The 16,601-nt window shown below is 35.1% G+C and overlaps 1 protein-coding gene and 1 pseudogene across 1 annotated transcript in view; both read left to right on the forward strand.

Annotated features, from left to right (window-relative positions):
- The window catches only part of LOC135217275 (deoxyribodipyrimidine photo-lyase-like), a 282,698-nt gene that overhangs the window by 90,006 nt on the left and 176,091 nt on the right, over nt 1-16,601 (forward strand).
- LOC135217212 (deoxyribodipyrimidine photo-lyase-like) overlaps nt 1-16,601 on the forward strand; it is an 88,018-nt pseudogene that overhangs the window by 43,685 nt on the left and 27,732 nt on the right.

Below are 16,601 nucleotides of genomic sequence, written 5' to 3' on the forward strand. Positions count from 1 at the left end.
GATTACTTGTTTTCTTGATTTTTATTTTTACTGCTGCTTTAGAGAGAATGGAAAGTTGCTTTTAAAGAGAATTAAGTGTGTGTATGAAAAGCATAGGTGTCCTCGGCTAAAAGGATTGGGTATGTGTTTGTGTTTGTGAGTGTAAAAGCTTTATGTTACTAGTAACGAATTCTCATTCACTTTTCTTATTATGCAGCAGCCAGCATTAGCTTTCTGTTTTGGCCAGTGAAGAATGTTTTGGTTGATTTTATTCCCAAGGCCAAAAATCCATTGTCTGTCTTTTTGGTTTCTCCCTGCTGTTGTCTTCTTCCCTTGCAGGTCTGTTCCTACTCGTTCTCCCAAGGCATCAGGACTATGAGGGAGTGGTTGGTCCTCTCTCAGCATGGCCTGAAAGTCCTTCTTTGCTGCCTTTGCATAGTATGTACCTTCAACTAAGACTTCAGTTCTAGACACAGTTGTTTCTATTCTTCCTTTTCATGGTTCTTCTTTGGAGACCCCTTTAGAAAATTTGTCATATTTAAGCACATTACAGTTGGTGGCAGAAATCTTATTGCTCACAGATGTCTCCATCAAGGGGTGGGAAGAGTATCTTTTAGACCATCAGTCCTTGGGAGATTGGTCACATACAGAAGACAAGCACATCAACCTTTTAGGTTTAGAGTCAGTTCCTCTGGACATTGAGGCATTTGTAGACCATGCTTCTTGCATGAAAGTTGAAGTGTAAGACATTTTCACCAATCTCATATTTTCATATTCAAAAGGGTAAAATCACCCTGCCTGTGACAGTGTGCATCACTAAGCAGGCTGCTGCTGCAGTTTGTCATTTTTTACTATCAGGTTTAATGCTTAGCAGTTGGCTAGAAGTTTTATTTTGGCTACAACTAAAATGTGGAATGTATAGTTGTAGTGTTTTTATTTCCAAATATGAAAGGGAGGAGTAAATTCATTTCAGCTTAATGCTGATGCCTCCTGAATTAAAGTGTTTCAGTTTTATTTGCTATCCCCTCCTATTTAATTATTTATCACCGTTTCCTTTAATCTGTCTGTCTTTACAGGTTGATTTTCCTTTGGACGCCTCTTGGGATACAAGTTTGTTGACTGGCTAAGCATTCCCATTGTGTTACTCCTCTTTCCTTACATTCTTCTAGTGATAATGACTTAACACACCTACCCAGTCAGTCATTGGCTGCTATTAGAACAATAGTAAAGATTAGCCAATTCTAGACTTTTTGTCCTAAGGATGACTTTAGAGAGAAGTTGCTAAAAATACAATTTTGATCTGGAAGATATGTGGTACTGCCAAAGTCTTTATGGGCAACATAGGAATAAATAGATCACTTTTAAAGTCAGGGTATAGGAAATTATAGTGCTAGAACTTCCCTGGTTTTTAAAAGAAACTAGTAAGTGAGATATCTTTTTCCTAAGTACATATATGATTGTCTTTTGCTTAGCCCACATTTCACAGCAGGTTCACTTGGCTTGTCAAGAGATTCAGGCTTATGGGATTCATTCTCAACCAGAATTTGTTGGGTCGTCTGCGAAGTGTAAATTCCCTAGGGTTACTTGAGCAGCTTTAAGTGCAATTATTTCTTTGTTCCATCTTTATACAAATTCAGCTCGTTTTATGAACGTGGTTACTGTCTTTTTCTTAGTTTTTGAAAGCTTATGGGCCATATGATTCATAACCTGTTTTACCTCATGTGTAGCTAATGTTCTTTTGAAATCTGCTTGTCTGCTGGGGTTTCAACAGCCTGGTTCATACCTCCTAAAGTTGCTATTTAGGCTAAAGAAAAAGTAATGGGTTAGTTGTGGAACAGAGTACTATTATTTTATGAAAAGCTGTTTAGACTATAGGAACTAAGAGTTTCCCATAAGAGACTGAAAGGGCAAAGTGTGTGTTTGTACACTCAGCTATCAGGAATAGTGATTTTTTTTTTTGCATTTTTGAGATGCATAAATAGTTCAATTAATGGTTTGTATAAAGAACCAATCAATCCTATACTAATGGGTGCCCTCCATCCAATCCTGCTTTTTTTTTTTTTTTTTTTTTTTTTCTCAGGACTAATCCCTGAGAACCAGCCCGAGAAGAGTCTACTTGGGACTCAGAGGTCTGGGAAAACTAAGCCCTATTAATAATAACATCCAATCCTGCATATCTCTATACTTAACATCATTTCCAAGGAAAGTAAGGGTTGTTGGTAATTTCATACCTGAGGGTCCAAGGTGTGTGTATGTGCGTGCGCACGTGTGCTTGCTGAGACTACCTTTTTTTTCTGTCACAGACAAGACTGGTGATGCTGGAAACATTGTGGGCTGTGATAAAAAACATTGGAAGTGTGGATTTGTAAGAAAAAACTTCATGAAGTATTTTTTTGTTATTCTTACTACAGAGGTTGATGGACATACATGTTGGTTTTAATGTATCTTTGGAAAGTGTTTTTGATTATAGTTGCAAAAGCAAAATCTTTACCTTGACTGAGCATGAAAAAATGTAAATAATATCATGGTTTGAATACTATAAAATAATGAATTTCTGTTACTATGCAATTTTTAAAATAAGTAAATAGTAAATTCTTTGTCAACTGCAGGTTGATGCTCATAATATCATACCCTGCTGGATAACTTCAAATAAGCTAGAGCAGGGTGCAATGACTATCCGTCCAAAGGTCCATGAGAAGCTAAGCCACTATTTAACCAAATTTCCTCCAGTAGTGGCACATCCTTATAAAAGTAAATTTAAAGTAGAGGTGAGTGTATAAATACAAAATTGCATTATGTTTGTATTATAAGAAATTATATTGCTTAATAATTTAGTTAGTGGTCATTTTACTCTTGTAACTAATCGTAGCCATCAAAACTTCCATAACCAGGATTTTATGGTGCAAAAATTAAATTGATTTGATGTGTTGATATGTGTCCATATCAGTTACAAGCTTGGTCATTTTTGTCTACATAAGTTACAGGGGACAACTAAGTACATAATTGCTCAGGTTTGTAAGAAGGTGCTTAGTGATAATCTGCATCAGAATATTAGGCTACACTATACACATCAGAGTATGTTAATACATGTATAAGTTTTAACTTAGTATTGTTTTATATTAAGCAATAATCAGAAATTGTATATGCATTTAGCATTTATAATACAGGCGGCCCGCGGTTAACGGCGCAATCACTCAACGGCGAATCGGTTTTACGGCGGTCGTCAAAAATATTCATTAAAAAAATAAGGCATTTTAAAGGTATCTTTACGGCACAAATTTCAGTTAACAGCGCCGCTAGCGCCGTTGTCTAACGAGTTCATACATATGTAGAAATGCCGTTCAGACCATAAAGGTTATGCAAATTATATTAACAAATTTTATGGAGAGTTATTACGTAGGTATTAGGGTAAAATATATGCCTCTGACGCTGTTCTATGCCGAAAATATCAAGTTACATAAGTGCAAATTTAGCTATGGATGTGTCGATTCATAAATGTTCATGCTTTTGTTTAAAATGTGTATGAAAATGTATTACGTGAAAGGCATTTTTATTTCTGTACAGAAATATGATACAAAGGCAGCTTTTGAAACTGCCCTTCACTGTTATCAAATACGATGTTTTTCATGTTCTTCTTGTAAGCCGCCGCTGCCGCTCTTCCGAAAATATCGATTTAAAAAAAGTGCAAATTAGCGATCAATGTGTCGATTTTATGAATGTTTATGCTTTTATGTTTAAAATGTACAGTAGGGCCTCGTTAATCACGGGGGATAGGGCCCAGAACCCCCCGTGATAAGTAAATACCCGTGTTATCCTGGTACCCCCCCTGAAAATTGCTTTAAACCGCCTACTTTAATAATTAACCCACCCAAGACCACTATTTCAATGTTTATAACTGCCTACTTTAGTTCAAGCACCAAATATTTCTTCAACTATCACCTTAAACTAAATTCAAGACAGTTTCAAAGTTATTCTTTCCTATCTTCAATTTCCCCTGTATCAGATCAGCAAACAAAATTATAATTACCTAACAATTCCTTTCTATTTTCATGATTTGGCTGCTGCACCAAACTTAAAGTGCATAGTATATCTATTTCGTGAATGAACATATCTATGATAAAAAACATGATTTACTGTAATGATTACAGCACCCAACTATAATATTAATGTATAAACAGCAAAATACAGCAATAAAAATCTAGTTTTGTCTTTTGTTTACGTTTAGAATCAGCTGATGGACGTTTATTACCGAAAGAATTATTTTGGAAAACAATTTAGTTGCTAAAAGAAACGAATTTATTAATGGAATTATTATTATTTATTATTTTATTAACTTTGACATAAATAGTTTATGATTATTTTGATACAGTAAATTCATTCATGAGAAGAGAGAAGGATGAGATTGAGCCGAGAGAGACGAGAGAGAGAGAAGAAGAGAGAGAGAGAGAGAGAGAGAGAGACGAGAAACAAAGCTTGACGAGAGTAACTTGAATAGCTTGAGATAGCAGCTTAGGACGAGAATAGCTTGAGAGAGCAGCTTGGGACCAGAGTATTGTGAGCTATCTTAGCTCGGGAATAACAATGAAATTTGTAATTTAAATATTTTGGATGATGAATGAAATGAAACATGGATAGTGAATGATATATGATACAGTAATTCATATTTCATTGAGAGAGAGAGAGAGAGAGAGAGACGAGATAGAGAGAGAGAGGAGAGAGGAGAGAGAGAGAAAAGCTTGTGACGAGAGTGACTTGAATAGCTTGAGATAGCAGCTTAGGATGAGAATAGCTTGAGAGAGCAGCTTGGGGGTACTAGAGTATTGTTGACTATCTTAGCACGAGAATAACTATGAAATTTGTATTTTAGATATTTTAAGATGATAAGAAATGAAACATGGATAGTGATAAGATATTCTCTTGTATACTGTTATGTGATAATCATTCAGTCAACTATAAAAGTTGTATTGAAGCACAGTTTCGTAAATCACAGAAAATAAAAGTAGAGCAACACATATTTTTATTCTTTCGGGACCATCTTGTTCTTTTATTACGATAATAATAGATCAGTATTATAGTTTTTTTTCTATAAGTGATGATGAGAGAGAGAGAGAGAGAGAGAGAGCGAGATTTTGCTATTTACATTCATAGTATTTGAAAATTTGTGAATGAGTTTTATTCTAAAAATGCATTTAGTCATGAAAAAGAAAGAAGGACAAAAACCCCAAAGTAATCAGCGAATCTTGCTCTATGATGATTCGTGATTTCGTTAATTTTTCTTCCGGAATATACATAGCATTTGGGCTTCACAAAAAAGTAAGTAAAGTGATTTATGACAGAGTTTAGAGGATACTTACGTAAAAATACATCGGTACTTTTTGTAGAACGGTATTTTTTTCGTGAGTGAATATACATTTATGATAAAAAATAGTTACTGTATTGCTTAGAGAACCATATTGTAATATTAATGTAATCACATCAAAATGAAGTAATCATTGTTCATTGTATACTGTAAACATGTAAAGTGTATTTTTGTCTTTTGAAAAATGGATTCCCCAAGGAAATTATTCCTTGAAGAGGCTTTTAATTATGAAGATATGCCAATAATATATAAGATTTGCATTTTATTATGAATATATGACAATAATATATAAGGTAAAAATGGTTTTATTACGTTTACGCTTCGTCGCCGATTGCAAACAACATACGATAATCTATTCGTTTGTATGACGGCAGTGTTCGAGAAGTGATTACTTATACCAAAAACAATAATGAAGTTCGAATTGAAAATTTATGTTTTCCTAAATGTTATTACTACTGTAATTAAACTACTACTATTAACATTTCTAAAAGGTTAAGAATGACAAAGGTGCTGTGAAGTGTAACTCAATGTTTACATTTCTGCTGGCCGCTCAACTACAAGTTGATGTCAATGACGTGGAATTATTCCATGAATAGGCTATATATTATGAAGATATGCCAATAATATATAAGGTGAGAATGGTTTTATTACCTTTATTGTCAGTTAATATCATAATGTGAATCTGTTCATGCATTTGTTGGTTATCGGGAACCGGACAAGGCTTAGCCTACCACCGGACAAGCACGAGATGCTGTGATTCACACCAGGATATATAGACTGAGAAGTAGTCCAAGGAAAAACCCGTGATTAACTGAATCCGTGATTGCTGATCCGCGACTAAGCGAGGCCCCACTGTATATGAAAATGTACTACGAATAGGGTATTTTTATTTCTGTGCAGAAATATGATAAAAAGGCAGCTTTTGAAACTCCGCTTTAAGTTATCGACTACGATGTGTCGATTCATAAATGTTGATGCTTTTGTTTAAAAAAGTGCAAATTAGCGATCGATGTGTTGATTTTATAAATGTTTATGCTTTCATGTTTAAAATGTGTATGAAAATGTACTACGAATAGGGTATTTTTATTTCTGTGCAGAAATATGATAAAAAGGCAGCTTTTGAAACTCCCCTTCAAGTTATCGACTACGATGTTTTTTTCAAGTTCGTTCTTGTATGCCGCCGTCTGCCGCTCTTCCGAAAATATCGAGTTAAAAAAAGTGTGCAAATTTAGCGATCGATGTGTCGATTTTTCAAATGTTTATGCTTTTATATTTAAAATGTGTATGAAAATATATTGCGTAAAGGTATTTTCATTTTCTTTTGTACAGAAATAAGATACAAATTAAGGCAGCCTTTGTAACTAGGCTCCACGTTGTAAGGGAATGGTTTTTCATGTTCGTTCTTGTCCGCCAGTTCCGAAAAATGCATTGTGTTATTTTATTAATTACGCATCTTTTCCATAAATCCTTTAAAAAGTTATACGTTATTTCACTGTATCCAAGAATATTGTATGTATTCTCATATTATTGTATTTTAAAATACTACGGCAAACTTAAGCCCGTATTCTGCGGAGCGGCCAATGTTGTGGTTTGAAATCAGCTGATGAATACGAGTCTGTTTCACCATAACGCAATTCTGAGCGAATGCTCTTGCTTCTAGTTAGCATAAAACGAATATCTATATCACAATTGACTTATATGAGACAAAGTTATTTTTCCATATACAGCGTGTTTTTAGGTGGAAATAATAATTGAATATGTCTCGTTGTGAATGTGAACTACTATTTTTTTTCGTTAACAGATTACGTTGGCGGCATGTTTATTGTGTAAAAAATTACGTGATTCAGTTCGCAATACGTAATCCTTTATATCATCGCAATACGAACTTTACGTTATTTATCTTATATCGGCGTGAAACCAACAGTAAAATGTGTTCTTTCAAGCACAGTAGTTTTGATTAAAATGATTTTATCCCAATTTTATCTACAGTTGTGTGTGATGGCAGACGTTTACTGCAGTTTTTATCCTTGTTGCCGATGTACGATAATAGTCATTAGCAGCTTGAACAGTTTTCTCAGCTTCAGTTATAACTAGGTTTTAAATTTAACGGTATATTTCTCGATTGAATCTTTAACTACATTGATCTCTGATCTATAGCGAATAAACTTATTACATTAAGATATCTCAGTTCTATTCTATACATAACGCCATTTATAACAAATACGGTAATGTTGCACTGTAGTACGATGATCGAAATACAAGCCAAACAGATGTTATCCAGTTCGGTTGTACTTAGAAAAAAAAAAAAAAGTAGTTTCTCGTTTGGTTGTTCATGGCTGTACACGTTGCACGCAACGAGGCATAACGTTAACACCATACTTTCATCATTCTCTTTTGCTGTTATTGAACTTATGTAACTAGAAGATGGATAAAGTTAGACCATTGTAAATTGATCTCTCATAAAATCGAACTATCGTAAGACTAATGATCGTAACCTGAACACTACAGCTACCTGTACACTGTATAAATTTATTATATCTTTACATACTTTAGACACCCACATGTACTGTACAGTAAATTCTATAGTACTATACTGAATAAATATAATTTTACCTTATTGGCGCCGTTGTGGGATTACAGCGCCACTTTGACTGGGTCTAGAGTTTCGAAAGAAGGTGTGTGCGGCGGCCGTAGGCTTCAAAATCGCTCAGCGTCGAAAATCGCTTGGCGTCGGTGGCCAGGAACGGAACCCCTGCCGCTAACCGAGGGCCGCCTGTAATGTAAATAGATGATACAGTGATATGATACCAGAAGGGAAATTACAGAAATTCCACATGTTGATGAGGTAATGAAAAAGATATGGATAAGGCTTGGACATAGCATTCTTACAACCCCTTGGGAGAGTAGTATGGGATAGTGTGACTTGGGCTTCTGTAGGCACCAGGAGATTGGAAGACTCAAACCTGCTTGAATAGAAATTATGAGAAAGGAAGCTAGAGGTGACAGTACAGTCAGTCCCTGGTTTAGCGCCGAAGATTGGCTATTTTTTGTGCCAAAATGCGCCTATTTCCAGTTATTGGCACCGAAAATTGGGTATTGGGGCTGATACATGCCTAACAGAATTGCCATTAATCGGTTATCAGTGTCAAAATCTGGTTATCAACTCTGATGAGCCCAGAAAATCACCAAATTTCGGTTATCTGCGATTTCGCTTACCGTCAAGCTGGAATGGAACTCCCCGCTGATAACTGGAGACTACTTTTATATGGAAAACAAAACACAGGATAGGCATGAATCGCAAAATTTCATAGAGGTCCTTTGCAATCCGTGGCATTGGAGCTGATGCTGATGAGTAACATACATTAAACATAGAAGAAATAATGGATTTTGATGAAGGAAAAATCTATTTCTGGGGAGAGACCTGTGTCGCCCGGTGAAAAGGATCCTGCTATCCACTTTTCTAGTATAAATAGGTTCTAAATATACCAGAGAAAAAAAAAGCTGGCATGGTATGCTGAGGTTACTACCCTCGCGCGAGCACCCTAAGGGCGTCGGGTATAAAGTACAAGGCGAGTGGAAGACACTATTCACAGGTCTCCTGCCAATTAGAGGTTTCCTTTCCAAAATCCCTCTCAAGGGGGGAGCCGACCCAACGTCTACTATTTCCCCCTCTACTACTACTACCCGACCAGAGCGCCATCTGCAATCCTGTTTTTAGATCATGTTAAACTACGACACGTTTTTTCTTGCTCGTGTTTTTTCGGCGATTTAAGTGCTTTTTCGTGATGGCTTCAGCTGAAATGTCTACCGCACCAAAGTTGAGTACCCACCCCCCCAGCTCGTGAGCGCTTCAGAGTGATCTCGACATAATGATAATATTATTATCATCATTGATAGGCTACGCAGTCTATTATTTAGTAGGAGAGAGAGAGAGAGTTAGTAACTCGTTCTCTCTCACCAATGTTAATTTGCATGAATTATTATTATTTTCGAAAGTAAATACAGTGGGGCCCCCGTATTCGTGTTCTCCGGATTCGCGGACTCACTGATTCGCGGATTTTTTTCTGGACCATATCTAACCATTATTTGCAGTGAATTCGCCTATTCGCGGGATTTTCAGACGATAAATAATTACTAATTAGTGTATTTTGATGTTATTTTCATGCCTAAATACATTTTTATGATACAAAAACGATTTACTGATTTTAAAATATTAATATTGATCATATGTCTAGTAAGTTTAATAAGATTAAATGATATCACATAATAACTAATAATTCTCTCTCTCTCCCTTACAGGGATGCATGCTTTTTGTGTGATAAATGATTTACTAATTTTCTAATATTAATATTAATGTAAAGAGCAATTACTTCAAGAAAGAAAATACTACATTGAATTAGTAAGATTTCAATTTATAAATTTTAAAAATTATGTAAGAATGAAGGCAATCCCAGTCTTCACGCATCTTTCTTTCGAACGCCAGGTCTCTCTCTCTCTCTCTCTCTCTCTCTCTCTCGATCCTCTCTCTCTCTCTCTCTCTCTCTCTCTCTCTCTTCTCTCTCTCTCTCTCTCTCTCTCTCTCTCTCTCTCTCTCTACTGAGATGAGAGATTTTTATGGTACACTATGTATAATATGTTTATTAATATTTTCATGTGATAATAGTAATATTAATAATAATGATAATAATAATAATAATAACTGTGATTACAAAAATCATAAGTGAAAGTATTTTACAAATACTACAAAAATCTCTCTCTCTCTCTCTTACAGAAATGTAAGTTTTTTGGATGATAAATGATTTAATGATTTTCAAATATCAACATTAATGTAAACAGCTATAATATAAATTCATTAAAGAAAATACTAAAGTGAATTAGCAAGATTTTAATTTAGGTATATAAATGAAAAAATTTATGTAAGAATGAAAGAAAATGCATTTTACCCGGCATCTTTCTCTTTGAACTCTACATAACAAGCCAAGTTGCCTGGGGTCCAACAACTGTTGCCCTCTCAATGATCACGTAAATTCTCTCTCTCTCTCTCTCTCTCTTTTACTGAGATGAGAATTTCTATGGTACATGTGTATGTTTATTAATATTTTTGCATGATGATAATAATAGTAATACTATAATTAATTTCAAAATTCATGTGTTATAGTATTTTATTTTTCAGTCTTTTAAATAAGGATAACCCTCCCCCCCCCCCCCCCCCTCTCTCTCTCTCTCTCTCTCTCTCTCTCTCTCTCTCTCTCTCTCTCTCTCTCTCTCTCTCTCTCCACACGAGATAGTATGTCTTAGTGGTAACTCTCGCCCTCTGTTTGGGCTGGAAATGTATGTATAAGTGTATCTTTAAGGACATTACTACATTTTATGGTAAAATAATAATATACAGCATTAGTTTACAAATAATATTTAGTTTAGTGAGATTAAAAAGTAACAATGCCCTCTCTCTCTCTCTCTCTCTCTCTCTCTCTCTCTCTCTCTCTCTCTCTCTCTCTCTCTCTCTCTCTCTTTCTTACGTATGTTTATTTGTTTTGTAGTATAAATAAATGATTTACCGTATAACTAATTTTCAAATAATAAGATTAATTAAAAATAGCGATTCCCAATCTTTTTATTCATGTGGAGGAAGGTGGGCGGGGGAGTATATGACAGTTTGATATACGTATTGGCGGACTATTGGCGTAGGGGAACGAGTCGGAGTTTAGGAGTTATTCTCTCTCTCTCTCTCTCTCTCTCTCTCTCTCTCTCTCTCTCTCTCTCTCTCTCTCTCTCTCATTATTATTCTCTCTGTCTCAGCAATAATTCATAATTTCACTCTTGATGGTCAGATATATGATGTTGCTGTTCACTGGTCACTCTCTCTCTCTCTCTCTCTGTTATTGGCTGTAGGTATATATTTTTAATGGTAAAATGTTTAAGATGACTTTGAAATTATATTAATAATATAACCTCAAAGATTAATACAGTTATAGGTTAGTAATTTTAGGTATATTTGAAGTAGGATGTTATTAAAGGTATACATTTGGTATCTGAACTTTCAAGATAGGCAGTTATAAGCATTTTTAATGGTGGTTTTAACTATTCACGGGTTTTAACTGTTCACGGGGGTGTCTGGTACACATCCCCCGCGAATACGGGGGGAACACTGTATATGCAAATCTACCTATTCATTAATCACTGAAGAGGTGGGAGAGTTGCCACCCATCAGTTCAGCCCTACTATATTAATAAGGTAGGCTAACTGTCCTTAACCCTTACTCTTATGTCTTTTCCCTGAAGACTCTTATGTCTTTTCCCTGAAGAAGTTAAGGCTCTTCAGAGGAGATTTCAATGATAAGAGAGCCTCTCTATCTTTCATTTTATGGAATTTATCCTCCTGGCCAGTCTGAATCGAATAAATTTGAATTTGGTAGGTTTAGTTGAGGGTACTGTCCGCATAATGATATCTTAGAGGAAGATTTGCCTGATGTTCCACGTCGCTAGAGATCTCGGTTAGTCAGTTAAATCCATATCGGTTATTTTCCCAATATATATACAGGCAGTCCCCTGGTTACAACAGGGGTTCCGTTCTTAAGACGCGTCGTAACCCGAAAATTGTCGTAAGCCGGAACGACGTTCTTGAAAACATGTCGACAGGGAAAATTTCACTAATTTGCAATTTTTCTTAGTGCCGTATCTCTAAAATCATCACTAATTTACTTTTTTCATTTGCAACACTGTGTATTCACAAATTACTGTATATTTTCATTAAAATACAAGAGAGAGAGAGAGAGAGAGAGAGAGAGAGAGAGAGAGAGAGAAGAGATGAGGAGAGAGAGAGAGAGAGAGTTAACCTTAATTAATTAAAAAGTGACATGGATAGATTAGTACGTATTGTATTTTCTTTAAAATACTATCACATATGAATTTTGTAATTACAGTTATTATATTATTATTATTATTATTATTATTATTATTATTATTATTATTATTATTTGAAAGTATTAAAAACAAATAGTACAAGTACATAAAAAAATCTTGAGTCTCAGTAAATGAGAGAGAGAGAGAGAGAGAGAGAGAGAGATTGAGAGAGAGAGAGAGAGAGAGAGAGAGGGGGGGGGGGGAAATGTCAGGACCCACGTGATTGCAACACTTGCAGCTCTTCCCCAGATTTTCCCCCTCCTGGCTGTCACAGAACTTGATATATGACAGTTTAGTACCTGGATCTCGAGAAAGGTTACTGGAAAGAAGACTTGGATTTCCTTCATTCTTCCATAATTTTTTAAATATAAGCTAAAATCTTACTAATTCACTATGGTATTTTCTTTAATGAATTTGATAGGTTATTGCTGTATAAATTAAATATTAATATTTTGAAAATAGTAAATCATTTATTTATCATACAAAAAACATATCATCTTTGTAGTAGTAGTAGAGAGAGAGAGATGAGAGAGAGAGATGAGACTGAGAGATGAGAGAGAGAGAGAGAAGAGAGAGAGAATTATTATTTTTATTATGTATATCATTTCACTTATTAAACTTACTATACAAAGTATTAATCAAAATTAATATTTGAAAAATTAGTGAAATCATTTTTGTATTATAAAAAAAGTATTTAGTCATGAAAATAAACATCAAAATACACTAATTAGTGATTATTTTTGTCGGAAAATACAAAGAGAGAGAGAGAGAGAGAGAGAGAGAGAAACTATGGTTTTTATATCCAAGTCTAAGTAGAATATAAATGGATTCTTTAAGTGAAATAATGTTCCAATGATATTTTGCTGTTTTGTATTAAAGGATATGTATACTGTTTGAGAATGCGTTCCTTATCCTTGACTATGGTTACCATACAGTTTAATAGCGTAAATTAATTTATGCACCCTCCGCTCAGAAACTAGTTCTGCGTATGAGGTATCGTTAAAAGGCATAAAAAACCATCGTAACCTTGGAATTTGCGTTGTAATCTAACCAGAAACTTAGTTTTGTTAATTATGTATACTGGAAACAAGCAATGATTTTTCCATTATTTGCGCTTTTGGACTGTTGTAAACTGCGCATCCCAAGCTAGTGTATTCATTCGCTCGGAAACTAGTTCAGCATATGAGGCGTCACTAAAAAAATTTAAAAAATACGACATAAAAATTGTCGAAAATCATCATAACCTCAAAATTTTTGTTGTAATCTAACCAAAAACTTATTTTTATTAATATGCTGTGCTAAACTATAAAGGATTCTTATCATAGTATGCGTTTTTTGTTTTTTTAAAGTCGTCGTTAACTCGGAGCGTCGGAAGCGTCAGCGTCGTAACCTCGGAACAAGCGTCGTAACCCAGGGCGGATTTTTCAATTAATATTTAAGAAAAAGCATCGTAACCTCGGAACGTCGTAAGCCGGACCCGTCGTAACCCGGGGACCACCTGTATATATATATAAGAACCCCTTGCAACTCTTCCATAATACCTCATTATCAAGTCTGATGTATATCCATTATTTTCATTATGCTATACTGTATTACTGTACTGTAAAAGGTCTGGTTAACATTCGTCTTGGCCTAGCCTCCTTCGGTTTAATCCTTAGTAGTAGGCTATACCTCTCGATCGAGGGCCACCCCAACCGGTTGTTGTACCAACCACGACGGGCCATGGGCCCAGTCACACTACCACCCCTACAGTGGTAGCCTACACAACCACTAATAGGTGGCCACCTCTACATGAAATTGTGCACATTTTCATATATAAAACTTTATGTAACGGCTAATTTAAAATGGGGCAAACATTACGACAATCGCATGAAAAAATTTCTGATTTTTTTCAGAAGAGTTACCGCGCAGACGTAAGGAAAATGTTTTTTTTTTTTTTTTTTTTTTTTTTCTCTCTCTCCATAAATTCACCATAAATCGAAATATGTGCTAGAGACTTCCAATTTCTTGCAAAATGAAGGTAAATGATTGAATATTACTAGAATATAAGAGTTATTTACATGAAAATATTTCAAAACAGATAAAAGCTACAACCATGGGTTGTTTTTAGTTGTATTGTGCATGAAATTGCGCACATTTCCATATATAAAACTTTATGTAACGGCAAATTTAAAATGGAGCAAACATTACGACAATTGCACGAAAAAATTTATCGGAAGAGTTACCGCACGGACGTAAGGAAAAAGTTTTTTTTTTATAAATTCACCATAAATCAAAATATTGTGCTAGAGACTTCCAATTTGTTGCAAAATGAAGGTAAATGATTGAATATTACTAGAATATAAGAGTTTTAGCTTACAATTGCGTTTTTCGACCATTTCGGTAGAGTCAAGTTGACGGAAGGTATAAATTTTGGCACTTATCGTTATTTATATGAAAATATTTCAAAACTGATAAAAGCTACAATCATGATTATTTTTTTAGTTGTATTCTACATAAAATTGCGCACATTTTCATATATAATACTCCATGTAACGGCTAATTTAAAATGGTGCAAAAATTATGTCAAAGTGACGAAATAATTTTTGAGATGCGTCACTAATACTTTTTAGTGCGATAAGAAAGAAATTCATGCTTGCGCGCCTGCGTAACGATTGTAAACAAAACAACGCCTTGATCCGTTAGCTCCCAGCATCCCCCAAGGCGCGTGATTCAAAAGTTTTCGGCTGGTAGGCCTATAAGTATTTTTCCCTGAATCTTTAAAAAACTTTTTTATGTCGACGTTTAATACGTCCAGTCGGCATAAGAGGGTTAATGAATAGACAGAAATGCATTAAAATGCAAGGAGAATTGCACTATTAGGGTATTGATACAATATTAACAGTTATACTTAAAGGTAAGACTTTAAGAAATTAAAATTTACTTGATTTTTTTCAAATTTGTAGTTAACACAAGGGGAACTGTTACTTAGAGAACTCTTTGCTTGTTTACCGTCTGTGGTTTTGGACACTAAAATTGAATTTTTGTTGTTTCAACAGCCAGTTGATTGGGTAGCGGCAGACAACACTTTAGAGATTGATCGCACTGTAGAACCTGTTGAATGGGCTGTGCCTGGAACTAAAGCAGGGTTGCAGGTCCTTGATGAGTTTTGTTTGAAAAGAATGTTTAAATATGGAGAAAAGGCTAATGATCCAAATGATAATGCAAGAAGTGAGCTCTCTCCATGGTTGCATTTTGGTAAGTAATATTATTCATATGATTTTTTCAATGCATGTTCTCTGGTAAAGCTTTGTTTAGGTTTTTGTTTTTCTTTGGAATCTTTGTGTTTGTAATGAATCTTTGCTCCTCATACTTGACTTATGTTGATAACTACATTTTAGTAAGAGCGGTAATGTTACATAGTAATTGACATTAGCTCCTAGTTAAACAATAACACACACCAAGAAACCCCTCCCCCATAAATGATACGATCACAGAAGAAATCCTTTAGTCCAGCATTAATGGGATTGATTAGTTCCAGATCATTGGAATTGGTGGCATGTCAAGGGATCCTTAGAAACAATTTGAAAATTTCTTTAAAGCTTTTTAGTTTGTTCTAATCTTAGAATTAAATGTATTATGGTATAACATATGAAAATAAAGTTTTAAAAAACATTACTCCATGGCTTATAAAAATATTTTTAAAAAATATTGTACTGCTGAATCCAGGGAGTGTTTTTCACCTAGTTAGATGAGGGTCTTATCTAGATTATCATCTGAAAGCTTAGAAACCAGAGGTAAGCTGACACTTATGCATAAACAAGCATCATAGATCTCCTCTAGCTCTCAGAAAAGCTACAATTAAACAACAAAAGTATTTAAGTCCTAATGTTAATAGGTTATGACTCATATTAAAGCTTGATATAAAAAAAGTTTAAAATCTATTTCTGGGCGATTGGTTCGTGTCGCCAGCGAAATATCCTTTAATCCATTATTTCTAAGGTAAATGTACTAACACATACCAGAGAATAAATAAAATAAAGAAAAGGTCAGTACTACTGACTCGCTCACCATCCAAGAGGGTGTCGGTATGAACACTATGGCGAGTGAGACCACTACCACGAACCGCTTGCCAATAGAAATCTCCCACTACAAAATCCCCACTAGAGGGGAGCCGACCCACAGAGTGGGCAGCAACTACTACTACTCCATCCCATGCTGCCGACTGCTGCGCCTCTGGTGGCCATCCTGAAGTTAGCAGACAATCTTGAGCGTTGGAATGGGCAGGGCGGAATTTCGCTGGCGACACGAACCAATCACCCAGAAATAGATTTTTCCTTACGTCAAAATCCCTTTTCTGGGCTCAGTTCGTGTCGCTGCGC

The sequence above is a fragment of the Macrobrachium nipponense genome, chromosome 7 (assembly GCF_015104395.2).
Source record: "Macrobrachium nipponense isolate FS-2020 chromosome 7, ASM1510439v2, whole genome shotgun sequence".
Taxonomy (NCBI): Eukaryota; Metazoa; Arthropoda; class Malacostraca; order Decapoda; family Palaemonidae; genus Macrobrachium; species Macrobrachium nipponense.